Below are 13,755 nucleotides of genomic sequence, written 5' to 3' on the forward strand. Positions count from 1 at the left end.
GTTCCTTATTTACTTCCATATTGCTCTCTCATACACACAAGCTCTCTCTGACCCTCCCTTACCTTATTTACTTCCATATTGCTCTCTCATACACACAAGCTCTCTCTGACCCTCCCTTCCTCCCTCTTTGTTCTATCTATCACTTACCATTGCAAGGAGAAAGGTGTGAATTTCTTACTCCATATAGATCAGTCCTTATGGATATTTATCGCCTTTTTTAACATTATGTAAGTGTTGTTCTTAATAGATTCTCCTGAAGATATTTTTGGTGATTTTAAAGACCTCCATCTCGATTTGTCTCAGACGGCTGTTAACTGGTAAGTCGTTTAAATTTACGAAATTTAGTTGGGAGTTTCTAAAATTTAGCTGAAAGTTATTTGTTATAGTTTACAAGTTTTAGAGTAGGTTGGATTCACCTTACCAAAGTCACCCCAATTTTGGTTATTGTAAACCTATTGAAAAAAGCTCTTATTGTTTTCCGTTGTCTGGGTCAACTATCCTTATGGACGACTTCTAGTGTTTTTAGTGCATTATTGTGATAGATCTTTAGATGATTTGATTTTAATAGGATACATCCACAAAAAGATTTTCCTTGAAAGAGAAAGATCCCCATAGTCCATTTACAATATATATCGAATTGCACATTTAAAGTTGTTGAATCTGGATATCTCATAAATGAATGCCTCAAATATATAAATTTCCATGTTGAGATTGCTATCATTAAATTATTACTTAAATATTCAATAATTATATGCCCATAATAAATATCCGTTTTAAATAGAGTATAGTATTATATTTATTCCAATGAACATTTTAGTAATTAAGTGTTTACCTCGTTTAACCTGATTTTAATGAGTATATTCCATAAGTATGTACATCCTTATTTATTTGAGGCAACGGCCATACTAGCCCTTGGATCGTGCAAAATGCATAGTCCATGAAAATCTAGACGCACAAAAAGAAGTGTTTAATTTATTATTCTATACTCCCAAACGAAATAACCACAACAAAAGTGAAGGGATTATTTGCTAGGGTAACAAGCAAACATTCATATATCGATGCATCAAGTATACCATAATACTTACAGTGGTGTTGCCGTTCCTGTAGGGGGTCGGTTCCTTCACGGGGAACACTTTTGACGAAGAAAACCCCATCACTTGGGTACGTGGCTCTTATCCTTGTAATATGTAGCAGCACAGATGTTGAGTAAATAGGTAATTTTTCAAGTAGATTAATTCATGAAATAATTATTAACATGGCATTGATTAGATTCATGACATACTGATCACGGAGAAGATTAGCAAATACTACGCATATAGCAAAACCATCTACGTATATAGCTACTACTACTAGGGCTAAAATAAATATGAGCGAGATAAACGAGTTATACCCTCTGATCGGCCACTTGGCCGTAGCAGTAGTGGTAGCGGCGACAGCATCCTCTATTGTCTTCTTCTCGGCTTCAGCCTTCTCGCGAACGAGACGGTCAGCTTCGCTTGGTGAAGACATGGTGACGACGAGGGCGACGCGGACGTAGACGAAGCAGACGGACGGAGGTGAGCAGTCGCGTGTTCGCTTCCCAAAAACCTAATTTCCCCTCTCCCGTACAAGAACCGGAGAGGCGGGGTTGGCATTAGCCCTGCTTATATTGGCGGTCGGGTGGAGAGACTTGGGCTGAACCCACGCCCGAGTCGGTAACAGCACACGATCCGATGTCTCAGATCGTGGCGCATCCGTTACGTATTCTCCGTTCCTGACGGACAAAAATAAGCGCGTAGGTATGAGCTCGGCTCGGCTCATTCCCGCAACCCGCGGCGAGACGGGGCGTGGCGTGGTGGGCGGCGGAGGAGGAGTGCGCAAGGGCCTCTTCTCTTCCCACTCTCCAATAGCATGTAGAAGAGAGACCATTATAAATGGGTCCAACTTCTTCTTCACTAGCGGGGTGGGACTAAACTTCCCACCACCAAATTGTCATACCACCACCTACATGGGCCCTTGGAGATTTCTGAAATTCTCTTATAGGCCTAAGGCCCATCACAGATTTCAACAATCCCCCACCAGATCTCAAGGGCACATCGTGTTCCTTCGTTCCAATCATTGTTTTGATATACTAGCATTTCAGTGAAGACCTTTTAAGGTTGAGCTTCACCTAGAACAAGCAGCTACACCCCTTTACAACTGAACAATGGACTATGCCTTGAATTGTCAGTTTGACGTAAAGAAGCTTCACCACAAGTCTTACTAGTACTAGGCTACCGAAGGCTGACCCCTCGGGTGGAGCATATTAGTCACACTCCTGGCTTATTCATGAGTTTACTAGAGATCACACCAATCTCATAGACTGTGACCAGCAGTTAGGCTCATATATATAGGTGTGTTCCTCCAAAGATCGCTCTGTAAGACATCATCTTGCTTACACATAAGCTTTAGAACACATTAAGACAGTAGTCATCCTACCATATAGTATCCAAGAGCATTGCATCTCTAACGGAGTGGGTTAGTAAAATTACTCTCCTCAGTTCACCATTGGCTTGTTTTTCCAAGTCCTACTTCACGGGATCTCCGATCATATAGGTTGGATTACCGCCATGGCAACTCATGTGGGTATCATACCCATATCCCTCGATGCACTATCTATCACAACACGTGATAGCCCTTTAGTAAAGGGATCTGCCAGATTCTTAGCCATTTCGATGTAATCCAACGCTATCACTCCGGAGTTTCTCAGACGTCTGACAGACTTCAATCTCATTCTTATATGTTTGTTGGACTTCATATTGTCCTTTGAACTCTTCAATTTGACAATAACTGTCTGATTATCGCAGTTCATAAGGATAGCCTGAACCGGCTTCTCAACCACAAGTAAGTCCATCAAAAGATCTCGAAGAAATTCTGCTTCGACACCAGATGTGTATAATGATGTTAATTTTGCTTCCATTGTTGATCTCGTTAAGATCGTTTGCATGCAAGACTTCCAGGAAACAGCACCACCTCTAAGAGTAAATATATACCCAGTAGTGGCCTTCATCTCATCAGCGTTAGAGATCTAGTTCGCATCACTATACCCTTGAAGTACCGATGGGTATCCCATATAGTGAAGTCCATGGTTGACAGTACCTTTCATGTAGCGCATGATTCTTTCAACATCACGCCAATGAACATCGTCCGGATTGGAAACAAACCGGCTAAGTTTGCTCACAGCAAACGCGATGTCAGGCCTCGCTACCCTAGCTAGATACATAAGCGAACCAATAATTTTAGAGAATCTCAATTGATCTATAGGTGTGCCTTTGAACTTTCGAATCAGCACACTAGGATCATATGGTGTTTGAAAAATTTTGCAGTCTGAATATCCAAAGCGACTCAAAATCTTCTCAACATAGTGGGATTGCAGAAGTGTAATCCCACCCTCATCATCTCTCAAAAGCTTGATGTTCAAGAAAACATCAGCCACCCCAAGGTCCTTCATCTCAAATTTTTGAGACAGAAAAGACTTAACCTCCTCAATCACTTTGTGGTTGGTTCCAAATATCAGTATGTCATCAACATACAAGCACAATATAACTCCTTCGCCCCCACCATGGCGATAGTATGCACATTTGTCAGCTTCATTAACAACGAAGCCAAAAGATGTCAGTGTTGTATTAAACTTCTCATGCCATTGCATAGGTGCTTGTCTCAGACCATATAAAGATTTCAGCAACTTACACACCTTTCCTTCCTGACCTTCTATCACAAAGCCATCTGGCTGTTGCATATAGATTTCCTCGTTTAGCTCTCCATTCAGGAAATCCGTCTTAACGTCCATCTGATGAACGAGAAGACCATGCGAGGCCGCCAATGAGAGTAGTACTCGAATGGTGGTCAGTCTAGCCACAGGTGAATAAGTATCAAAGAAATCTTCTTCTTCTTTCTGGGCATAGGCCTTGGCCACAAGCCTAGCCTTATACTTTTCAATCGTACCATCGGGCCTAAGATTCCTTTTGAACACCCACTTGCATCACAATGCTTTGGAACCGTAGGGACGATCGGTAATTTCCCATGTCCCATTAGCCATGATGGAATCCATCTCGCTACGGACCACAACTTTCCAGTAATTAGCATCTGGAGACGCACACGCTTCTCAAATAGAAGTGGAATTATCATCCACGAGGTATACGAAGAAATCATCACCAGAAGTCTTTGCAGTCCTTTGTCTCTTGCCCCTACCAAGGATTCCTCGTCATCCTCCTTAGGATTTTCATCATGTGTTTGTTCATAATATTCCATAGGAATGGCAGGCTCAGGAGTTTCCTCAGATTCCTGTCTAGAAGTGCTTTTCATATCTCTCATGGGAAAAATATCCTCGAAGAATGTAGCATCCCTCGACTCCATAATTGTACCGACCATCACGTGAGGTACCTCAGATTTCACTACTAGAAATCTATAGCCAACGCTATTCTTAGCGTAACCCAAATTAACGCAGTCCGCAGTCTTTGGTCAAAGCTTACGCTTTTTGGGGATCGACACATTCACTTTTGCCAAGCAGCCCCAAGTACGTAAGTATGAGAGCATCGTCCTTCTCTTTGACCACTCCTCATAGGGAGTGACTTCATTATATTTTGTAGGAACCTTATTCAGGACATGCCACACAGTCAATATAGCCTCCTCCCACCATGCCTTAGATAAACCCGATGTATCTAACATGGCGTTAACCAAATCAGTTAGAGTACGATTTTTCCGCTCAGCAACCCCGTTTGACTAAGGTGAATAGGGAGGCGTGCTCTGATGAATAATGTCGTGTTCCGCACAAAAAGTACTTTCCACCACGATCAGACCGGACTCGTTTAATTTTCTTTTCAAGTTGATTCTCAACTTCTGCCTTATAGATTTTAAAGTAGTGTAGAGCCTCATCTTTAGTATTTAACAGATACATATAGCAATATCTAGTGGAATTATCTATCAATATCATGAAATATTTCTTTCCACCTTTAACAGCACATGATTCATCTCATAAAGATCAGAATGTATGAGTTCTAATGGCGCCAAGTGTCTCTCCTCTGCAGCCTTGTGAGGCTTGCGAGGTTGCTTTGCTTGCACACACAAATGGCACTTAGAACCTTGGGCTAAAGTGAAACTCAGGATTAAATTCAGTTTTGCTAGCCGCGAGATAACACCGAAACTTATGTGACAAAGACATGAATGCCAAACTTCAGATTCATTAACACTCGAATGAATATTGTTCACGACTTTATTACAAAAATCTACAAGGGAAAAGCGGAACAGACCTCCGCATTCATAACCTTTTCCAACAAAAAGTCCATATTTCGTAACAACTACTTTATGAGACTCGAAGACCAACTTACACCCTTCTCTAGGCAGAAGGGAGCCACTAACAAGATTCTTCTTGATGGTGAGGACATGTTGCACGTTCTTTAGCTGCACGATCCTTCCCGAAGTAAACTTCAAATCGACCATGCCAACACCAATAACAGAAGCACTCGCGCCATTCCCCATCAATAAGGACCCTTGGCTTGTGACCTCGTAAGAAGAGAACAATGATATGTCAGCACACCCATGAATATTTGCACCTATGTCTACCCACCAATCGGTGGGTTGACAAACCAAAAATACAGTAAACAAATTACCATACCCAGATGCAACACTTTCATTGTTGCTCACAATCATATTGGCAGACTTGGAGTCCTGCCCCGGCTTCTTGTACTTTTTTGGGCACTTATTGGCCCAATGTTCCTCGGAACCACAATTAAAGAAGCCATCTCCCTTCTTGTTCTTCTTGAAGGTCTTCTTACCCTTCTTCTTAAAGTCGGTATTCTGTTGGACATAATTCTTCCCCTCGGGCTTGTGGGAATTGAAGTTCCTTTGATGTACCATGTTGGCAGTAGAAGGACCTTCGATCGTTTTTCCGTGCGAGTCCTTTGCTCTCAAGTTCTGCTCAACACTCAGATGGCCGATGATGTCCTCTATTGAGAATTCACGCCTCTTATGTTTCGAAGTAGTAGCAAAGTTCCTCCAGGAATTAGGGAGCTTAGCAATTATACACCACGCGACAAATTTGCCCGGTAAATTGCATTTTAGAACCTCAAGTTCTTTAGCAATGCATATTATCTCATGAGCTTGTTCCAGTATAGAACGGTTCTCAACCATTTTGTAATCATGGAACTGCTCCATAACATACATCTCGCTCCCAGCATCTGTGGCCCCGAATTTAGATTCGAGCGCCTCCCACAACTCTTTGGCAACATGCATATGTAAATATGCATCAACCAGCTTATCTCCGATCACGCTTATAACTGCTCCTCGGAATAGGACGGTGGCATCCGCGAACATCTTCTCCTGTTCAGGAGTGATCGTTTTCGTACGAGTGACACGGGCTACCCAGAACACATTCATAGCCGTGAGCCATAAGGTGGTTCTCGTTTGCCAACGCTTGAAATAAGTACCGGTAAACTTATCCGGTTTCAGTGCAGCAGCAAAACCATTACTCGAAAAATTACTACACACATTAGGTTTTTGGATTGTTGAGTAAATAGACAATTTTCCGAGTAGATTAATCCATGAAATAATTACTAACATGGCATTGACTAGATTCATGACATACTGATCACGGAGCAAACTAGCAAATACTACGCATATAGCTAGTACTACTAGGGCTAAAATAAACAGGAGCGGGATAGACGAGTTATACCCTTTGATCGGCCACTTGGCCATAGCAGCAGCGGTGGCGGCGGCGGCATCCTCTACTGCCTTCTTCTCGGCTTCGGACTTCTCGCGGACGAGACGACCAGCTTCGCTTGGTGAAGACATGGCGATGACGAGGGCGACGCGGACGTAGACGAAGTAGACGGATGGAGGCAAGCAGTCGCGTGTTCGGTCCCCAAAAACCTAATCGCCCCTCTCCTTTACAGGAACCAGAGAGGCAGGGTTTCGGAGGCCTGCTCTCCCGCCAACCATGTACGCGGTGAATGGGACGGAGTCACCGGCGGCAGCAACAACAAAGGAACAAGCGTGTGAGGCAGAGGTGATCTGATCAAGGGGTCCAACTTCTTCTCCACTGGCGGGGTGGGCATAAACTTCCCACCACCACCTTGTCATGCCACCACCTACATGGCCCCTTGGAGATTTCTGAAATTCTCTTATGGGCATAAGGCCCATCCCAGATTTCAACAACATACACGTGTTAAGGCATTGCTATTATTTACAATGTGTCAATAGTTTTCCATTTGCAAAGAAGTGAACCAATGACAATACATACCCATTCTCATCGCTGGGTTCCATTCATTGAATAGTTGATGATGGGACTTTAGATGATTTGAATTTATTAAGACATATCCGTAATAAAATGCATAACGAGGATGGTCTCTAATAATCCGTTTATACAAGATCAAAGGAAATTAATATACAATGAGAATTCATGAAGTGCTATAGAATTTAGATGAAATAATAAGATGGAGGTCTTATATCATGCTTAATCTTCTTCACAATTTGAAGTTCCCATAGTTTTCCATTTTGAAGATAACATGTTATATTTCTAGTGATAACATGTCTCATAGAAATTCATGAAAATGTCCTTTAGTTCATGTTTTTTCTGTTGATGTGCATATTGGAATTCTATTCCACTCGGGGCATGAAACTAAGATTTGGCCATGTGATTAGTTGCATGTATCCCCAGCACTAAATTTGCATGTTATGTATCTAGACTTAACATGGGCGTGCCTCCTCCATTTGGTTCGGGATTGTAGTTGACTTATTCACAGTTGGTATACTAAATTACGGTAGGTGAAACCATCGGTACCATCGATAGGGTGACGAACATGGACGAGAGTACCAGATCGGAGATCGCACGAAGAAGTTACCTAGGTTCAGGCCTCCCTTGAGGAGTAAAACCCTACATCCTTCTTTTGTTTTGTATTTATGTTGAAGTACCTCGTGAGAGGGTTACAATTGGGGGGGGATGATATGTCAGTATCGAGAGTATGTTTCCATGAGGGTAGATGCCCTTGCTAACCCTGATCCCCCATCTTATATATATATGATGAGGGCTAGGGTTTACATGAATCTAACCAACCTTCAGCCGCCGCCTTGCTTGGATTACATTCCAAGATGATTGTGATCTCCTTCCAGGCCTTCGCGCTACCTCCTATTGTCCTTTTATGCCATGCTAGACCTATGGTGGGCTTCCCTTAAGCAAGCCACTATGGTGTATCACACCGTCAATAGCACATGAGTGTGTCTTGAGTTGGAATGTTTTAGTATATTGGGGGACGAGAACCCGGACAGGATCCTCATATATCCAGAGCATCAACGTTTTCACGGCTTCTAGCATTTTTGGGGATCGGCGCATGTGTGGCCTCGTAGTCCATCTTAAAAATTCTGGGTTTTAGTGTAATGTTACAGACATAGTGATTTCTTGGGTCTTTGGCCCTGAGCCCCTAGGTTCACAACCTTCATCTTGTCCGGCTTGAAGTCGCGAGACCATTATGTCCATTGCTTGCAAGAATGTCCCCGCATAGTATCCCTCACCATGTTCAAGAGTTCGTCTGATTAACTAGTTAACTTGTCGACGAATCCATACTCATTGGGCCACCGAGTAGCCAATTAACTGATAAATCGCTCGATTATCTGATTAATTGGCCGATTAACTTGCCAATTATCCTATTAGTCCCCTACTCGCTAGCCAACCGAGTAGCTACCAATTAACGATTTCCTCAACAATGATCCCTCAACTTGGCTGCTAAAGAGGCACTCGGCCACATGGATGCCAAGGCCCAAACTACGTGGTAGTGGAAGTTTTGCGCCCGACTCCTGATCCAACATTCCAAGTGTTGCTCCTTGTTTCGGCACAATCTTTAGGAGTCATACCGCCGGTTTGTGTTCGCACATGCGTTTATAAATCAAGGAAGGTAAGCGCTAATACCACATCCCCTTCCTCTAATTATCCTAAGATGTTTCCTCCAATGTGGGGGAAAACTATAGACCGAGGGTAGTCATGATGACTGGGAGCGACACGGAGACTCACCGCGGGGGCATCTTGGCTGTGGAATCCTCAAGTTCCCCGTCTCCTCCCCCAACTAGGATGGTTGCTTGGCCCAAGGGACCGGTGAACTGGAGGTATTCTATGACCAACTTCAGTAATCTAGAGGGATTGGTTGTACGTGGATTTTTTGCACAAACTAAGTGTTTTTTCATGGCTCTCCATGTGGCCATCGGACAAGGTCTCGGGGCCTCAACATTGGAATTTGGTTGTCCATAATTTCATCTATTGCAGCCTATCTCTCCTAATACACAACTTTGTCTCAGAGATTTTGACCTACTATGGGTGACACCTCCATCATCTCATGCCAAACGAGGTTTTACAGCTTGCATGTCTCATTACCATGTGCGAGTGCTTTCTTGGGACAACGCCACATTTTGGCCTTCTGGTGCTATTTCTTTGAGGTGACACCTCACAAGGAGAATGGTTGGATTCCGAATTGTGGTGGATCGGTCATTCAACCTCATACGAGCTTCGGATACTTCAAGCTACTGATGCCACAGATGGCAGAGTCATGGTAATGAGAATGATTTTATGCTATAGACCTCCCGACGACTCATACAGAGACATGCTTACCTGTTTTGACAAACAAACTGCCCCGGGAGCAGCATTCTTGGAGCTTGGTGGCCGAGCTCTCCATGGAAGGCACTAAGTTGGTGGAGGTGATCTGCGAGCTCATGGACACCAAACTTACATGTATGAAGATCTTGAAGCCATGGATAGAGAGGAACATCTAGCTCGTGGTATGGGAGGAGCTCCAATGTATGAGTACAAAGGTCGGAATGACCCCATCCGTCTCAATAGCTACAAGGTCTCATATTCCAAGTTGAATTCACATATGCACTTTGTGAACTACATACACATGTATGATATCTTCTTGGAGGTCTTGGTATAACCCTTTCATTGGGGGTAACCGTCTTAGCGAGGTCAGTGCAATTTTCTTGCTTTACTACGTGGGCACTTTCACCCGATTGATTCACATTTCCTTTCTACCCATGCTGAATCTCTCAAAGACTTTGTCTCGGAGCCCCCAACCTATTCACGAGGTCTCTGCGGTATTAGCATGTATGCTGCAGCAGCATCCTACACATACCATGACTCTTTTCAAGAAACCACGGGAGGGAATGAAGAGGATGTACACTTCGTCGGCGACGGCCACAAGCAACGCAGGGGCCCATAGGGAGTCATTGGTGGTCCAATTGACCTAGCCTATCATCGTGGCAGAGGTACGAAAGGAGGTCGTTGGGACCCCTCCGGAGAATCCTGTCAGCGCTAGAGCCCTGACTAGAAGTCTCCACTCGCCCATTGTCGAAACATTTCATTTCATTTGAGACGCGCCCATCGACATTGCGTGCTGATGCGATAAATTAAAATGTGTTCTTCCCTTTTTGTTCTAAGGTTTCACGACAATGCCCCAAGGCTGGAGCTTAGAAACCACTACCAAGTATGCCCTTATCATTATTTTGAGTCATCTCCTCTTCTCCGGTACCGTGATGCTAAAGCATTGTTGCACGTTGCCTCGACGAAAGAATAAATTTGTGAACCGATAGCATCCACAGGTGCTCCTTCCCATGATCATCCTCCTTCCATTTTGTGAGGCGCATAGTATGGCCTGTCATGAGGCCCTTTGAGGCTGACAACAACCTTGCATTAGAGCCCGCATGCTGTGTGGGGGAACGGAGAGTGTTCGCCTGCCATGAGATATGGAAAGGGACCACATGCATGGGCACTCGCGAGTTCTCCTTCCTGGCTACTACTGAAGTGGTGGGGGCTTCATCGGAGCGAGAGACCTGTTCTGGGGCCACACCATCTATCAGCCATTCCTTTATGCTTGAATAGGAAGCTGACAGTCCTTTCATGTCCGGGGAGATGGAAGCCACTTTACGGGAGAGCAACAAGCACACCCGGGCCTTAGAAAATGTTTCAGGAGACTTGGGCAAATAATCAAGCCTAGGATGGAGGTAATCTATGATAGTAGTGCTTCCTACACCCATTAGGACCCAAGCCTTGAGTGTGGTTCCGCATAGAACTTTGCTCTTTATAATTGTTAGCCCTCAAGCATGGATCTTTGACTTGCTTTCCTTCAGCGAGTGTTGCATCAGCGGAAGGACCAGATTAAAGCTGAGGCTGAAGAGCTTCGATGGTTGCTAGTTGAATTGAGGTCCCAGACCTTTGTCATGGAGAAAGTCATTGCTGATCACATCAATGAGTACAGTTGCCTATGCTACCTTATTGTGTGTTAAGCTTGCAGCTGACATCAATATCTCTTTTTTATGAAGTAGCAAAACAACAATACAATGAAATGCCACAATGGTTATGACTGGCCTGGAAAGAGGCCAATGATATGCACAATCTATAGTGTAGATCTTTGAGAGGCCCATTCGTGTTTGGAGTCATTGCCCGGGGCGAAGTCACTAGCAAAGTCCAACTAAAAGATCACTTCCAACATATGTGACCTTATCAAAGAGCAGCGATGTGCAAAGGCTGTTCTCCAGCAGTGCCCCGTGTCGCTTAGAACCGACCTGGCTACTATAGAGGCTCACGATCATGCATTAGATGTTGTGGAGGCGGATTCCATTCAAAAGGTCCGTTGACAAGCTTCCCTGGAGTTGGAGAACCAATTTGTACTTGCGTGATAAAAATCTTTATGAAGCTGTGCAAAACGTATGTAAGTTTCCTCCTCCTCAATTTGTGTGGAGAAGTTTTATGTTAGGGGCTTCCTGATTCCCTTATTGTGTGCAAGTATTTTCCCAGAGATGGACATCGTCTCTCGCGAGGAGATACTGAGTATGGTTGTACCCTTGTTGCAGCGGATGGAAAAGGTCCTTCTCTAGATACCGGGGTCAATGTGGAGCCGCGCGTGGTAGACGTTTGCGTGTGAGCTATAATTGACCTTGTTAAAGAGTCGTGAATCACGTGAATGTATTGCAAGAGGCTACTGATTTTGAAGGATCCTGGATTGGCCTTCTATGGATTAAGGTGCGCCATCCGGGTATTTCCATGATGGTTCTCGTGGAATTCCATGTTTTTGGATTCTTCGAGGAAGTGAAAAGGAGCCCTCCTTGATGGCGGCGGTAGACTGTGAATGGATGTAGATATGGAGTAGTCTGAAAAGATAGAATGACCTAGGTTTGAAAGTGCGTTATATCGACTAGAGGGGGGCAGTAAATAGGCGATTTTTGCAATTTCATCACCGAGGAAATTCCTAGTGAGGAAAGTCCTCAGTCATGAACTGAGTGCAGTCGAAATAGTACAAAGTTAGAAGTGCAAAAACGTCTACAACAAAGTACTCAGCGTGGTTTCAGAGGTTCGGTTTGCACAGGTCACAAGTACAAGATAAGGAGGTGAAGAATAACTCAGGTGAAGAATTCGAGGTGAGGAATTCAGAGAAAGTCTTCAGTCAAATTCTTCAAACAATACAGATGAAAGTCTTCAACATGCAGTTGAGTAAATGAGAGTGTTGAGGAAATAGAACGAGTAGCTTGATGAAGGCATTTGTTGATGACCCAGTTCGAACTGTTGTGACAGTTGTACATCTGGTTTGGAGCGGCTTGGTAATGAAACCAAAGGACACACAGTCACTACCGCATTCTCCTTGAGCTAAGGACACACAATCCTCGCCCAACACACGTGGTAAGTCTTCTGGGCAGACTTCCAAACCCTCACAAACTTGGTCACCCAGCGATCCACAATTGACTGTTGGATGCTCTAGACCATGACGCCTAGCTGTGTGGAGGATGCACAGTCCTCAAAGGTAACAAGCGTCGGTTCCACATAGGAATAACTTCTTGAGTGATGCTCAATCACTTGGGTTTTGGTATGGGTTTGGGTGTTTGGGGTATTTCCTCACTTGATGATTTTTGCTCGAAGACTCTGAGAAATTTGGGTTGCTCTTAATGACTAGTGTCAGTTTCTCTCGGAGCAGCCAACCAGCTAGTGGTTGTGGGGGGCGGCTATTTATAGCGTGGGAGAATTCCGACATGATTTGACATAAATGCCATTTAATAATATGACCGTTGGGTGGATAAGATCTCGGACAGGTGGCGCATGGAGCGACAACGATCGGAACTTTCAACTCTGAAAGCCCTCATGTCTCTCATGTTCCTCACTTTGAAGATTTGATAGGTGTAGCTTTGGGTTGAGCATCATGAGGAAATTCTTTCCATAGTTTTACCTCGACCCCTTTAATAGTACGGTGTTCCTATGACTCAAGGATAAAGAAAATGAAACAGAAAGAGTAAATCTTCAAGCTTCAAAGTCTTCAGTGTATTTTCTTCGGGACACACCGGATTCCTCATCTTCAATATCTTCATGAGGAATATCAATTTCTTCGCAATTTCTTCGCGATCAAAGTCTTCAAGAAGGACCAAAGTCTTCACCCGAAGACATACCTTTTTAGGGGTCGATATTCGTCGAATAACTCAAACTCCTCAGCGACTTATTGAGCATATTTCAAATCACCAAAATCACTAAGGGGCACTAGATGCACTTACAGTCCGCCCTTTTTGGTGGTTGATGACAAGTAGGTTAAGTTTTCAACAGGGATAATAATATGAAATGTAAGTACTGAGTTTGAGGAATTTGAAGGCAAGATACGGAGAAACTCCCTCTGAAGATGTGCATGTGTTGAGGAATTTTCTTTGAACAACAAATGCACATTGATGATATATATCACGGAGATCCCCCCTGTATCTTGTAATTCCTGCTTGCATTTGACATAT

The 13,755-nt window shown here is 43.9% G+C and overlaps 1 protein-coding gene across 2 annotated transcripts in view; it reads left to right on the plus strand.

Moving 5' to 3' along the window:
* Positions 1-13,755, plus strand: part of LOC123431030 (scarecrow-like protein 3) — a 36,479-nt gene continuing 22,724 nt past the window's right edge. For both annotated transcript variants that reach the window (XM_045114849.1, XR_006623006.1), the window contains exons 1-3: positions 1-163; positions 248-317; positions 1,108-1,161. The gene's annotated coding sequence lies outside the window, so the exon portion shown is untranslated. The remainder of the gene's footprint in view (positions 164-247; positions 318-1,107; positions 1,162-13,755) is intronic.

This window comes from Hordeum vulgare, chromosome 2H (genome assembly GCF_904849725.1).
Source record: "Hordeum vulgare subsp. vulgare chromosome 2H, MorexV3_pseudomolecules_assembly, whole genome shotgun sequence".
Classification (NCBI taxonomy): Eukaryota; Viridiplantae; Streptophyta; class Magnoliopsida; order Poales; family Poaceae; genus Hordeum; species Hordeum vulgare.